The sequence below is a fragment of the Camellia sinensis genome, chromosome 12 (genome assembly GCF_055761805.1).
Source record: "Camellia sinensis isolate YWXY chromosome 12, ASM5576180v1, whole genome shotgun sequence".
In the NCBI taxonomy this organism is placed as follows: domain Eukaryota; kingdom Viridiplantae; phylum Streptophyta; class Magnoliopsida; order Ericales; family Theaceae; genus Camellia; species Camellia sinensis.
The window spans coordinates 141,835,939-141,849,760 of record NC_138972.1 but is presented as its reverse complement, the minus strand read 5'-3'; the positions used below and the strand labels follow the sequence as shown (position 1 = coordinate 141,849,760).

Below are 13,822 nucleotides of genomic sequence, written 5' to 3'. Positions count from 1 at the left end.
TTTTCTGTGATAAATTCAAGATCCAAATAAGTACACTACTTGCTACAAGTATAAGGGTATACCGCGAAAACTAGAGCATATAATTTAACTGAGCCAAGATATATTGATCAAATGGGAAGAAATGTGCAATGCATAATACCAATTCATACTAGCACCTTCCTAGTTCATATTTTCACTGCAATTTTCAAAAGGATCCATTATGAAATGAATTTACACAAGAAAAATGAATAACTATAAAGCTACATTGTAATGTTCAATCTCTAATAATCAATAACCTGTATTTTCAAATGCTTATGTCACTCTGCCCATTTACCCCATAAAAAGGAAGCAATCAATACACACACCAAACAAGAAAGAACTTACTATGTTGACAAATCCATGTCAAGCGAGCTAATCAGTGCATCACCACCAGGACTATCCTCAATATTTGAGTTGAAAAAGCTCAAAGATTCGTGAATTCCCTCGGATTGATCCCCTTCATAACGCTCCATGGAGAGCTTCAATTTCTGCCTAAAAAATCTCAACTGGTCTTCCAAAAGACCCCTCTCTGATTCGTGCTTCATTACAATCCATCTTAATGAATGGATCACTTCTTGATCATGGAGTTGCTTTTCCTCGGTCAATCTCCGGTACTGATTGGCCTCCATTTCAATCAAGCTCTTGTCATTTTGAAGTTTTAAAGTCATTGCCATTGCCTCCTCAGCAGCAGTGGCAGCTGCTAACCTCTCCTTCTCTAGTTCCAAATAAGCAGCATTAGCCTTTTGCCTCTCAATCCTCACCAATTTTCTCAATGCCATGACATCAACTTCTTCATCTTCCTCATGACATTCTTGTTCATCACTGTCATCACCATATTCCTCATTTGAAGCTTTGAAATCACCATTTCCATTTGCAATTTCTTGAGTTTCCTCCAATTCACTTTCCAAACTTTCCAAAAGTGAAATCTTTGTGTTGCATTTCCTATTAACACATTTTTTCGAACAAAACCCATTTCTCAAATCACCTGATTTCTCTCTAAAATAATCATTTAAAACAATATTTGCTTTGACATCACCATTTCCATTTGCAATATCTCGAGTTTCCCCTAATTGCCCCATCATGTTGTCCAATAGTGAAATCTTTGGGTTATTGCATTTCCCATCATCTATACAAATTTTTGAGCAAAACCCATTTCTCAAATCACTTGATTTCCCTCTAAAATTAAAATGGTATCCAAATTGTAGTACCTTAAATCCTACATTGAATAGCCAAAAAATACCAAGCACATTGAACAACTGCCTAAAACACCCAAATACGAAAAACCCACCTCCAAAATCACTGTTCCGAGTAAAAAATGAAACACAATCCATAAAGAAACCCCAAAATATATTCCAAAAATCTCTTATAAAAATCAACAACAGAGCAAACAATCAGTAGCAAACAAAAGTGACCCAAAATCCGCATGAGTCTTCAGTCCAAGTTTGAATCACCAAACTCAACATCACACACATAAACCTATTGAACTGATCACCACAAATATATGTTTATGAATGTATCTCTGTTCTGTAGACTGTAACCCACTAGACAAAGGATGAGATAAAAAGAAGTATGGAAAGACTGACCTTGTTAGAGTGAAGAGCGAGAGAGAGAGAGTGGTGGATGGGGGAGCGAGAAGAGAGGCGTGAAGTTCGAGGCAAACGAGGCGTTATCAGAGTCAGAGCAATGGGGAGTGGGATGAGAGAGATGGCTCAGAAAATGCCGTTTGAGAGGGAAGGGCAACGCTGGAAAGAGTGTAATAATATGTGGGGGCAGTTTGGTAGTTTTGAAACTTGTAGAAGATTCTGTCCGATTGTGATTTTGATTGATGTTCTCTCGCTCCACAAGGACATGTGTCATTTTATGGCGTCGCGTGGCAAATCTTCTGAGTCGCCTTTATTTTATTTATTTATAAATTAAAAAATACATATATTGACTTAAAATACGAATGGTTGTTTGTGATTTTGAAAATCATAAGGTGCCGTTTGGTAACACTTACGTTTTTAATTTTCTGTTTATATTTATAAAAAATTAAAAAACTCAAATAAAAACTTGTTTGGTAAAATTTTTGATTTATAAATCAGTGGTCTTAGTTTATAAATTTGGCCAAAAAATGAAAACACAAAAAATGTGTTTCCATTTTGAGTTTTCAATTTTTTTTTTACCACCTAACACTAGCCACCACCCGTCACCATTTTCCACCACCGTCTTCATCCATCACCACCCACCTGCCACCACCACTCACCACCCACCACCCGCCACCACTACCCACCAGCCACCACCCACCAGCCACCCACTTGCCACCACCACCCACCTGCCATCCACCCGCCACCACCTACCTCTCACCACTACCATCCACCGCCCGCTACCACCACCTGCCACTACCACTCACCACCCACCTACCACCACCATCCACCACCTGCCACCACCAGCCACCTGCCACCCACCTGCAACCACTACCTACCACCCGCCACCACCACCATCACCCACCACTCACTCGCCACCCATCTACCACCATCACCCACCACCCACCACCACCACCACCACCCACTCGCTACCACCTAGCATCCGCCACCGTCACCCATCCACCCACCACCACCATTAGGGATGGCAATTTGAAACCGGCCCGACGGGGATCCCCGATCCCGACCCCGATTTAAGCGGTTTTTTCTCGAAAAATACCCCCGACGGGGAGGTGACGGTATTTGAAAATCAATCCCCGATCTGTCACGGGCCGGGGACGGTGATCAGTGTTTGATCCCCGGCTCGGCCCGATCCCCGGCCCCGCCCCCGTCCCCGGCCCCATCCCCGAAATGAAATTACTTTTATACCCTTTATATGTGTATATATAACAAACCCCTTAATTATATGCATATATATATATATATAATATATCAATGATACTAATCCTTTCTGACTCTACTCTATCTCTTAACCTTATCGTTCTCTTCTCTCTGGCCCCGAGTCCCTGACCCCCTCTCTCTCTTTACTTCGTCTCTCTCTATTCTATCTTCCCTCTCTCTCTCTTTCAGTAGATCGAAGGGACAGTCGGCGTCGGAGGCGATAATGAAGGGACAGTCGGTGTCGGAGGCAGTCGACGTCGGAGGGAAGTAGTCCGATCATGTACAGGGGGAAGCGTCGGCGTCGGAGGCAAATCTCAGATCTGTTTATGACACAGATCTCTCTCTTTCTCTCGTCCACTCTCTCTCTCTCTCTCTCTGTGACACAGATCTCAGATCTGTTTGTGTCCATTTTTTAATCTGTTTGTGTATCTGTCCATTTTTTTTATTTTTTGTTTATAATCTGTTGATATTTTTGTTGATATGTTGATGTTGGTGTTGATGATTCGATTGATGATGATTCTCTTGTTGTTATCTCTCTGTCTCTGTGATATTTTTGTGGATCTGTCCATTTTTATATGTGTTGATGATGATTCTCTTGTTGTTGTTGTTGATGATGGGGGTGTTGAAACAGATTTGGGGGCGGGGAATTTTCGGGGTCGGGGAAACCCGATCCCCGGTAGGGACGGGGATGAGGAGGGTGGTAGGTTCCCCGTCGGGGATCAGGGCCGGGGCCGGGGAGATTTTCACAATCGGGGATCGGGGACGGGGAGGGTGATCCCCGGCCCCGCCCCGCCCCGTTGCCATTCCTAACCACCATCACCCGCCACCCACCACCCACTCGCTACCATCTACCACCTGCCACCGTCACCCACCCACCCACCACTACCACCACCCGCTATCTACCCGCGACCACCCAGCACCACCAACCATCCGCCACCCACCGGCCACCATCAGCCACCACCAGCCACTCGCTACCACCTACCACCCGTCACCCACCCACCCACCACCACCACCACCCGTTATTCGCCACCTACCTGCCACCGTCACCCACCATCCGCCACCACCACCACCACCCACTCGCTACCACCCACCACCGTCACCCACCCATCCACCATCACCACCCACTACCCACCCGCCATCCGCCACCCACCTGCCACCACCACCACCCCCCACTTGCTACCACTCACCACCCGCCACCATCACCCACCCACCACCACCACCACCACCTGCCACCACAATCTACTCGCTACCACCCGCCACCTGCCACCGTCACCCACCCACTACCACCACTCACCCACCACCACCAACTACCAACCGTCACCACTTCACTACAACATATAAGACTTTTAGCGACCAATTGTTTTTGTCCCTAAAACCATTACTTTAGTCTCTAAATACTTTTTGTGACAAAATTATATTCGTCACCAAAAACGTCAATAAAAGTGCGTCCAGGAAAGTTATTAGCGACTGATTTTCAAAAACGTCGCTAAACATGACAATTGGCGACCAATTTTACACTGCCACAAAATGTTTAATTTTGCAAAACTAAAACACTTCGTCGCTAATACTTCGTCACAAAATGTCCCTCTTTGGTCACAAAATACAAAATAGTGACATTTTTAACAACAATTATTTTTGGTCGCTAAAGGATAAATGACTCTCTACCATATATTTTCGTCACTAAAAGTCAGTTTAAAAACATTTTATAACCATTTAATTTGATAGCTAAAAATTCACAAAAATTAAATTTATCATCCAACCATAAAATTATAAAAATAAAAAGAAAAAAAAATTGACATTCACACATCAAAGCATTCTATTCCCAAACTACAATGAGTACATAAAAAGTAAAATTTTACAAAAATTTAAACGAACAAAATTACTTAAATATTACTAAACAAGATTACATAAACGAACAAAATTACTGAAATATTACTAAACAAGATGACAGCTACCTCAATTATAGTATGTAAAATCTCTTTCAGAATCTTCGGTTACAGTTTATGTTGGCACTCTAACCAGCAGTCATCAGGAGAGAAGAAAACAATATCGATAAGAACTACAAAACTCTGCACGGATTCAGTGCAACGGGCTTATCTAATACAAACCACTTAGAAAATATCATTCAGTGTTTGCAGACTACAACCCTGTGGTCAGCAAAAACAATATAACAAAGATGAAGGTTAGTGACATCTCATAGAAACACATTGAAGGGGAAAAAAATTAATTGAAGAATATGTGGCCGTCGTCACGTCGTCACGTACAAGAACATTTTCTGGTTTAAGGTTGCAGTACACAACTCCCAACATGTGCAGATACTCGAGTGCCAAAAGAACTTCTGCAGCATAGAACCTGGTTACATGAGGAAAGACAATAATTATGACCCTTGTTCACCGGAAAATATTAATACAAATAAAATAAGAATTACAAAAACAATATAGTAACACTGAGAAGACGGTCTTCATTTTTTTCAGAAGCTTCCTTTGTCATTAAGTTGTTTGCTTCTTGAAGTCCATAGCCCAACAATTTATAACTTCTAACAGCCACAAAATGCACACATTAAATCACACGATTTCCTAAAACATATGTAATGGTTATCAAGAAGCACATCTCTTTGGTCCAAAAAGTTCGGTTTCATCATGCAAATACAATAATGCACAGCTCCTAAACTACAGCTCGCAAGGCTTAAAACAAAAACATGAAATAACATAATATGCATGTTTTACAAATTGAGAAAAGCATAGTAATTGTCATCTTGGGTTCTATCAACCAATTAGTTTTTCATATACTGAACAGGAAAACAGATACAGCTAGGATACAGCCAGATACCTTATGGACAAGTTCAGGATACTTCTGTAAAATCTTTTATTTAAAATTCTAAAAACAGAGGCAACAGCACAAATAAGTCAAATTACGTGCACCTCGAATGATTCCAGAAGACCAATCCCACCACCTACTTGCGAGGGCCCCATTTAAAGCCAAGGCAATGCCCTATATGGACATGGCCCCATGGAGCTTATTGCTATTAGTGGATATTGAATCTGAGACTTGGAGGGGGCACACTCCCAGACCTCAAGTTATACCCACTAGGCCAAACCCTTGAGGTTTACATGCTTATTTCTACACCATATGTAACTCAAACTTCTAATTAACATGCATAAGACAGATCTCTTATGCATGTTGTTTGGGGTGAGCAAAAGACCTACGATTCCACTCACCCAACTAACATGCATAAGACAAATTTTGTCATTCTCTTCTCCGCGCTAACCTCATGACTAAAATTTCCTTAGAGGATATCATGAAAAGAATGCAATAAGAATTGCTAAATACTTCACGAATTTAGCAAAAATAAAAGAAAAACCATTGACAGGATAACAAATTACAACAAAACAACCCAAAGGCATAGGGTATTTGGAAGAAAAAGAAAAAAACCTTTTTGTACAATTCCATGAGGTTGGACTCTTCAAATGGCAGAAAGCCTGCCAATAGTACAAAAAGTATTACACCGTACGACCATAGATCTGCTTTAGCTCCATCGTAGCCTTTATTCTTAATCACCTAGACAAGTAAACAACCAAAGTGATGAGGATAATAAGTGTGGTTAGGAAGAGATAGATATGTTAAATTGCATTAAACACTATACCATACTTCAGGAGCAACATAATTTGGTTTTCCACAGGTTGTGTGCAGTAACCCATCTCCCTGAATGAAGAGTTCAGAAACTCAGTTTTAAACATGTGTAATGGTCGCCACACTATCATCAAGAGTTTAAACAATGCAATACTGTACGTATAGATAAAATAAACGAAGCGTTGCCCCTGAAACTTTGACACAATTTTTACTACTAGGATGCAGATCAATTCCCCTCCCCCCCCCCCCCCCCGGCGACTAGTAGGATGCAGATGAGAAGTACTAGACAGGAAGCTGTCACATACTCGAACTTGCTGAGGTAGAGCGCTTAATCCAAAATCTGAAACTTTGAGGACTCCATTTGCAGAAATTAAAACCAAGAGTCAGTGATTTTCTCACCTTCAGATCCCTATGAAAGACACCTCTGCTGTGGCAGTAATCCACCACATTTATGAGCTGCTGAAAATACTTCCTTGCTTCATCTTGTTTCAACCTCCCTTTACTAGACTACCTCAAAAAAACCGTACAAAATCCAACATGGTCACCAATTGTATGGAACAAGATTTTCATGAGAATCAATGCATTAAATCAGAAGCAATCAAAGCCTTACAATTTTGTCAAAAAGTTCGCCATGAGTCTCTAGCTGCAAAGTTGCACGTAATAGTTTAGCCACAAGGCATTGATGCGATGTATAAATTAATGAAATCATGAATAGTTGCAAATTTGAAGCAATAGAAAATCACATTAAATTTAAGAAGCAAACTACAGAAATTATATTTGCTTTAGAGTCAAAAATACACATGGAGGAGTGTATTCCTTGGTTAGAATGATGTCAAGAAGCTCCATCTTTGCTTTAGAGTCAAAAATCTTAGTTTGATGACTGGAATTTATTCGATAAAAACAACGAAATCAGATTATTTTTTTTATGCAGAAATTGAGAGTAAAATTAATGAAAATGCAATATATTAATGAAAAAACAGAAAAAGTTAGATCATATACTTGAGATGCCATCTCGAAGGTCTGAATTGGTCTTTTACGGAGGGATTCAAGATACACAAATAAAACCAAACACCGATTCATCGAGGTTTACGGAAGAAGATGGAGTCAGATGCAAAAATCGAGACCCCGCTAATCTCCCTGCACCGATTCATCTTCTCTTCCAGTTCACAGATCCAAACACCTGCACACTAAAAAAATTCTGCCATATATATATATATATACATTACACACAGAGAGAGAGAGAGAGAGAGAGAGAGAGAGAGACCTGAGCAAGAAGGGGTGCTGGTGCGGAAACGAAGAGGGAGAGAGGATAGATCTGCGTTGGAGTATGAGATCGATCATGAAGATGAGATCCATCATGAAAATGAGATCGATTGAAGCTGAAGATCTTAGATCTCCATTAGAGTCTTAGACAGAGCCCTAGACAGAGAGAAGAGAGAACAGATCGAGAGCATGCAGTTGAGAAATTAGGGCGTGAGGATGAGATTTTATTTGCCTATTATTGAGACGACCTAAATTTGGCCTCTGAAAGTCAACACACATTAGTAACCAAATATATTGGTTCCCAGTTCTTAACCATATCAATCAAGCGCGGATCAACTGGTCAAATACGGTATATATCCATCTCATAGAAGTAATATGGAGGGTTTGTATGGCTTTTTTTAAAAAAATTCATTTTTGTCCCTAAATGATGACTTTTAGAGACCAAATTTAATTGGTCTCTAAATATTAGTCTCTAAATCACTAATTTCTTGTAAGATTATAATTATTCTTCCATAAAACAAAGTCGCATAAAAATTTTAAGATTATAATTAATTGGTGCCCCTCCTACATTAAATTCCTGACTCCGCCACTGTACACCCATATATAAATTTACAGTAATAAATTAATTGATTACAAATTTACAGATTTACAGTAACAAATTTATTGATTACAAATTTACAGATTTACAGTAATAAATTTATTGATTACAAATTATTGATTAAAAAAGAAACTGAAATTAATAGATTATCATTTTTTGCTGCAAAAAAAAAAAAGGGGGAAAAACATGAACTACAATATACCCATATCTTGTGATTCTTTCCGTTATTTCGAGCATGTGCACCTTTATAAATGCTCTTCCTAAATGCAAGATCATCTCCACACCACACCATGGCTTCTCCCTGTCTCTGTCTCTCCCTCTCTGTCACCTGTGGGACAATCAACTGTGTTGATCAGCCCCAGCCCCAGCCCCCTCCCCCTCCCCCTCCCCCTCCTGTTTCACCACCACCACCACCATCATATGTACGTCGCTCGGCGAGGCCCCGGAGGGCCCCCGTCCGATTTGGATACAATGACGACTCCACCATCTCCGCAGCCCTGAAGATAAAGGAATACGATAGAAACCCAATCACTTCAGGGCTGCGGAGATAGTGGAGTCGTCATTGTATCCAAATCGGAGGGGCGCCCTCCGGGGCCTCGCCGAGCGATGTACATATGGTGGTGGTGGTGGTGGTGAAACTGAAACATGAGGGGGAGGGAGAGGGGGAGGAAGAGGGGGCTGGGGCTGATCAACACAGTTGATTTTCCCACAGGTGACAGAGAGGGAGAGACAGAGACAAGGAGAAGCCATGGTGTGGTGTGGAGATGGTCTTGCATTTAGCAAGAGCATTTATAAAGGTGCACATGCTCGAAATAACGGAAAGAATCACAAGATATGGGTATATTGTAGTTCATTTTTTTTCCTCTTTTTTTTTTTTTTTTTTTTTTTTTGCAGCAAAAAAAGATAATCTATTAATTTCAGTTTCTTTTTTAATCAATAATTTGTAATCAATAAATTTATTACTGTAAATTTATATATGGGTATACAGTGGCGGAGTCAGGAATTTAATGTAGGAGGGGCACCAATTAATTATAATCTTAAAATTTTTATGCGACTTTGTTTTATGGAAGAATAATGTGGTGGTGAAATAGGAGGGGGAGGGAGAGGGGGCTGGGGCTGATCAACATCAAATCCACCAATACAGATGATGCTGCCACAAGTGAGAGAGAGAGAGACAGAGACAGAGAGAGGCCATGGTTGGAGATTGTCTTGCATTGCAAGAGCTGCTTATAAAGGAGGTGCACAAGTAGATATATGGCTATTTTGCAGGGTTCAATTTTTTTCCTTTTTCTTTTTTTTGTTTGGGAAGGTTCTAGGAGATACTCTTATTTTTTACTTATTATTTTTAAACAAATTATACTGATGTATTTAAATTTGTTACTTTTATTGTTATAGTTTTATAATTTTAATTTATTTGATTTTAAATTTTGTATCAATTGATAATATTATTAATATTTTTAGAAAAATTATCACTGCATTAATTAATGTCAAGTCACTAAATCATCATGTTTATAATTTTATTTTTAAAAAACATGAAATATGCTTTTTATATATGTATTTATCAAAAAAAAAAATGTTAACAATTAAAATTATAATATTTTTATTTTTAAATCATAAAAAATATTAATAATTAAAGTCAATTAAAATAATACAATAATCAAAATATATAAATTGACGTGATAATTTACCCTTTTTTTTTTTCAAACCTGTGCAATAATAGGTGTGTGGTTGGATAGTCCACCAGTCTTGAATAAAGCAGATGGCCCATTTGAGAAGGTGGGTTGGGTTGATCAAATCTCGTAGAAGACGGGAATCAAAATGGGCTGGCCTGTCATTTTTTTTTTGGGGAAGTTATTTAAAAAATCCTAAAATTTGACTTTTATAATAAAAATAACTATTAAAATTTTAATTTTATCAATTGTAATCATAATATTTTTGTTTTTTTCATTCTAAACCATTTGCCTATTTCTGTTAAATAAAATTGATAGAAAAAAATATTTTAGCCATTAAAATATGAACATCACCATATTCTAGATTATATTCAGACTGTGTTGAGACAAAAATAAAATAAAATTTTAATACATGAGATCAATCAATTATGATATCCATTTTTTTTTTTTTTTGATGATATGATATCAATTTACATCGTGACTAGGAAGCTTGATTTAAGATATGCTTCAACATATTTCTCAAATTAAAATAAATTGTCCAACTATTGCTCTTATTGTTGAATACAATAGAAACATTGAAAACTTCAAACACCCAAGTCATGACAAACTTGAACCTTTCTCTACCTAAAATTCATGTTGCCCTATATCCAACGCAATCTCAATGGCACAATCATACCTCAAGATTCATACGTTCTAAAGATTCCCACAACGTCTTACAATTGGGAATTGGGAGTGTATTAGGCACAGAAAAATGACGATTATTTTTTTTTGGGGATAAATAAGTCATATTATAACCAAAAAAATAAAAATATGAAATATAATAACGATTATTGAGTACAAATGATCCCTCACCTTATGAAAGCTGTGGCAACGACGAAAAAACTAGGGATGGTTGGAGGAGATGGTGTAGCAACTAGAGCTGGAGAATTGCGTCTCGTGTCTTTCAGGAGCTGAGTAAGTTGGCACAGGCATGTTTGGTGGAAGGCTAGGCAAAGGAGCCTCAAAGTCAAGAACTTGAATTGCTTGCTTTATTGAAGGCCTGAGGTTGTAATCTGGATGAGCACACCAAAGCCCAACAAACAACAAGCATTCCATCTGTTCCTCATCAAAATCTCCCAGTTTCGCATCCGTTGCTTCAAGAAGGTTTCCTCTTCCATAGAGCTCCCAAACCCACTCCACCAGCCTCATATGACCTTCTTCAGCCATGAGGTCAATGGGCTTTCTTCCACTAGCAATTTCCAAAGCAACAATGCCAAAGCTGTAGACGTCTGATTCTTTGCTAGACTTGCTTGTCACGAGGCATTCAGGAGCCATGTAGCCCATTGTCCCGGCCAAGACTGTGGTTTGTGACACTCTCCCGTGGTCAACAAGCCTGGCTAACCCAAAATCCCCAAGTTTAGCATTGAATTTTGAATCCAACATAATGTTGCTTGATTTAATATCTCTGTGCAACACGCACTGTTCCCATTCTTCGTGTAAGTAAAACAATGTAGCGGCCAATCCTTTAGCGATATTGTACCTTGTCAGCCATGTCAAGAAGGTGTTGTCTTTGAACAGATGAGAATCCAAGCTGCCATTGGGCATAAACTCATACACAAGTAAGAGTTCTCTTTCTTCGTGGCACGAACCGAGAAGTTGCACCAAATTTCTATGCCTCAATCGGTTAATGATCTTCACTTCCGATGCATACTCTTTAATACCATGTTTAGACTCCTTTGACACCCTTTTGACAGCAACATATGAATTCAATTCTTTCAAGAAACCTCTATAAACTCCACCAAATCCGCCCTGTCCGAGCTTCTCTTCCTCCACAAAGTATCTTGTTGCAGTGGCCAATTCTTGGTATGAAAACTTCTTAGGTCCTGTTTCGGCTTCAAGAAGCTTATACAAAGCCTTGTATTTATTTTCAACCCTATTCTTTTTCTTCTTCTTCAAGCAAAACCAAAGGAAGCCTAACCCACCGATTAAAACACAAACACCTCCTATAGATCCCACTAGTACCCACCTCTTGTTTATTATTTTTTGATTTTGGTTGGCAAATGCTGGCACTGGCTCCCAATTTGGATCAATTTGTATATTAGAATTGAAGCTCCAAGAGTGAAGAGTGTGCGTCTCGACTATTGTTCCTGTTGCGGCAGAGAAGCCGAAAGTAATCCACTCTGGCAAATACTTGCGTAGATCAACTATATGATAAAGCTCTTGCATGATTGTGGTGTTTTCATCAGGAAAACAGGTGAATGCAACACTCAAATTTCTCGAACTAGAATCGTAACGAATCGAGGCGTGATTCATTTTTCCAGAGGAAATTTGACACCGCCATGTCACATTTTGCACAGATACCAAGGATCCCATTGATTGTTGATAAATGTGTCGAACTCCACTGCCACAAATTGATTGGTCGGCAATGAGTTGAACGTGGGGTTGAATATTTGTTGACTGCTGACAAGGCCTAAACCTCTTCCTTCTTGGACATCAGGAATAGGGAAACCAACTGGTGCAAGGAAAAATGCCATCCCGTCCGCATATGGGGTCTGATTTAGTGAGTTAATGACAAAGGAGAAATGGATATTGAAGTCTGCAAGTGCTCCTGTGGCTTTGTCCCAAAGATGCAGTGGATCAGAGGATTTAGCATCTCCAGTGCAGTTGATGTGGTTAATGTCTCGATTGAAACTTGTGAAGTTGAAAGAGATCTGAGCAGTACAAGGGACTAATAGAAAGAGAAAGAAAAAGAAAAAGAAGAAGAAGAAGATAGTCATTGAAGGAGGAATGGAGCTTTGATTGATCATGGAGATGGGTAACAATGGATTGATTTTGAGGCACATACATTTATCATGTAAATTGTAATGACTCAGTTTGGTTTTCAACTCGGTGGATATTTATTTATTTATTTATTTTGTGTAGTCAAGTCTTTGTGGTCCAATATTGACCAATACAAGAAGAAATTTCTCCCCATTGAATATGTAACGTAACATGTAACATCAAACAAGCAAGGCTGGTGGAGATGTGAGATAAAAGGAGCTAGCCTAGTTGTGTAAAATGACAAAAATAAAACAAAATTAGGAGCAAGGGTGACACCATTTTAGTTTAAAATAAAATAAAATAGCCCGCAGATCCTCTAGAGTAGTTTTCCCGCAGTACTTCATGAAGTATTCCCAAGAGGACGAAACAGAACCCAATTGAACTCTTGTGAAATAAAGCCTTAAAAAAAAAAAAAAAAACTTGAGCCCCAATAATAAAATTATCAAAGCAAAGTTTTCAGATACCATTAACCCAAAGGCGTGAGTCTGTGAAACAGAACAAAATTCAAAGCAAAATGAACAAAAATAAGAAAACAAACAGCAACAGTTATCCACCAACAATGTTAAAAAGTAATATAGGCACTATTGGAAGTATAAATAAAGTGTTTTGCTAATAGGTGCCCAAGTATAAATAATGACAAAAATTTTGAAAAAATAAGATATTTTTTTACTAAATTTAATATACTTTTAACATTTTTAAAGAATTTTTAAATATTTTATATATACTTTTCAATATTAAACCATACACCAAAAACACTAGTTAATATTTGCCTAATCACAAAACACACAGCTTAAAAAACCCAAAAATTTAAGTTATTCATTAGTCCGGAATTTCCCGTGGCAGTTGGCTGGACTGATAGGAACGTAATCAGTGACGTGGCGTAGCTAACTAAGAGGAATGGTAGAGACCATTAGAGTTTTGGAACTCTAATGTCAATTCTAGTGATGTGACAAGATATAAAAAAAGAAAATGTAATATATCAAAACATCAAATTGTGACTCACC

At 38.8% G+C, this 13,822-nt stretch overlaps 1 pseudogene; it reads right to left on the bottom strand.

Annotated features, from left to right (window-relative positions):
• Window positions 1–10,809: 10,809 nt before the first annotated feature.
• On the bottom strand, window positions 10,810–12,311 carry LOC114309381 (L-type lectin-domain containing receptor kinase IX.1 pseudogene; annotated as a pseudogene).
• Between the last annotated feature and the right edge of the window lie 1,511 nt (window positions 12,312–13,822).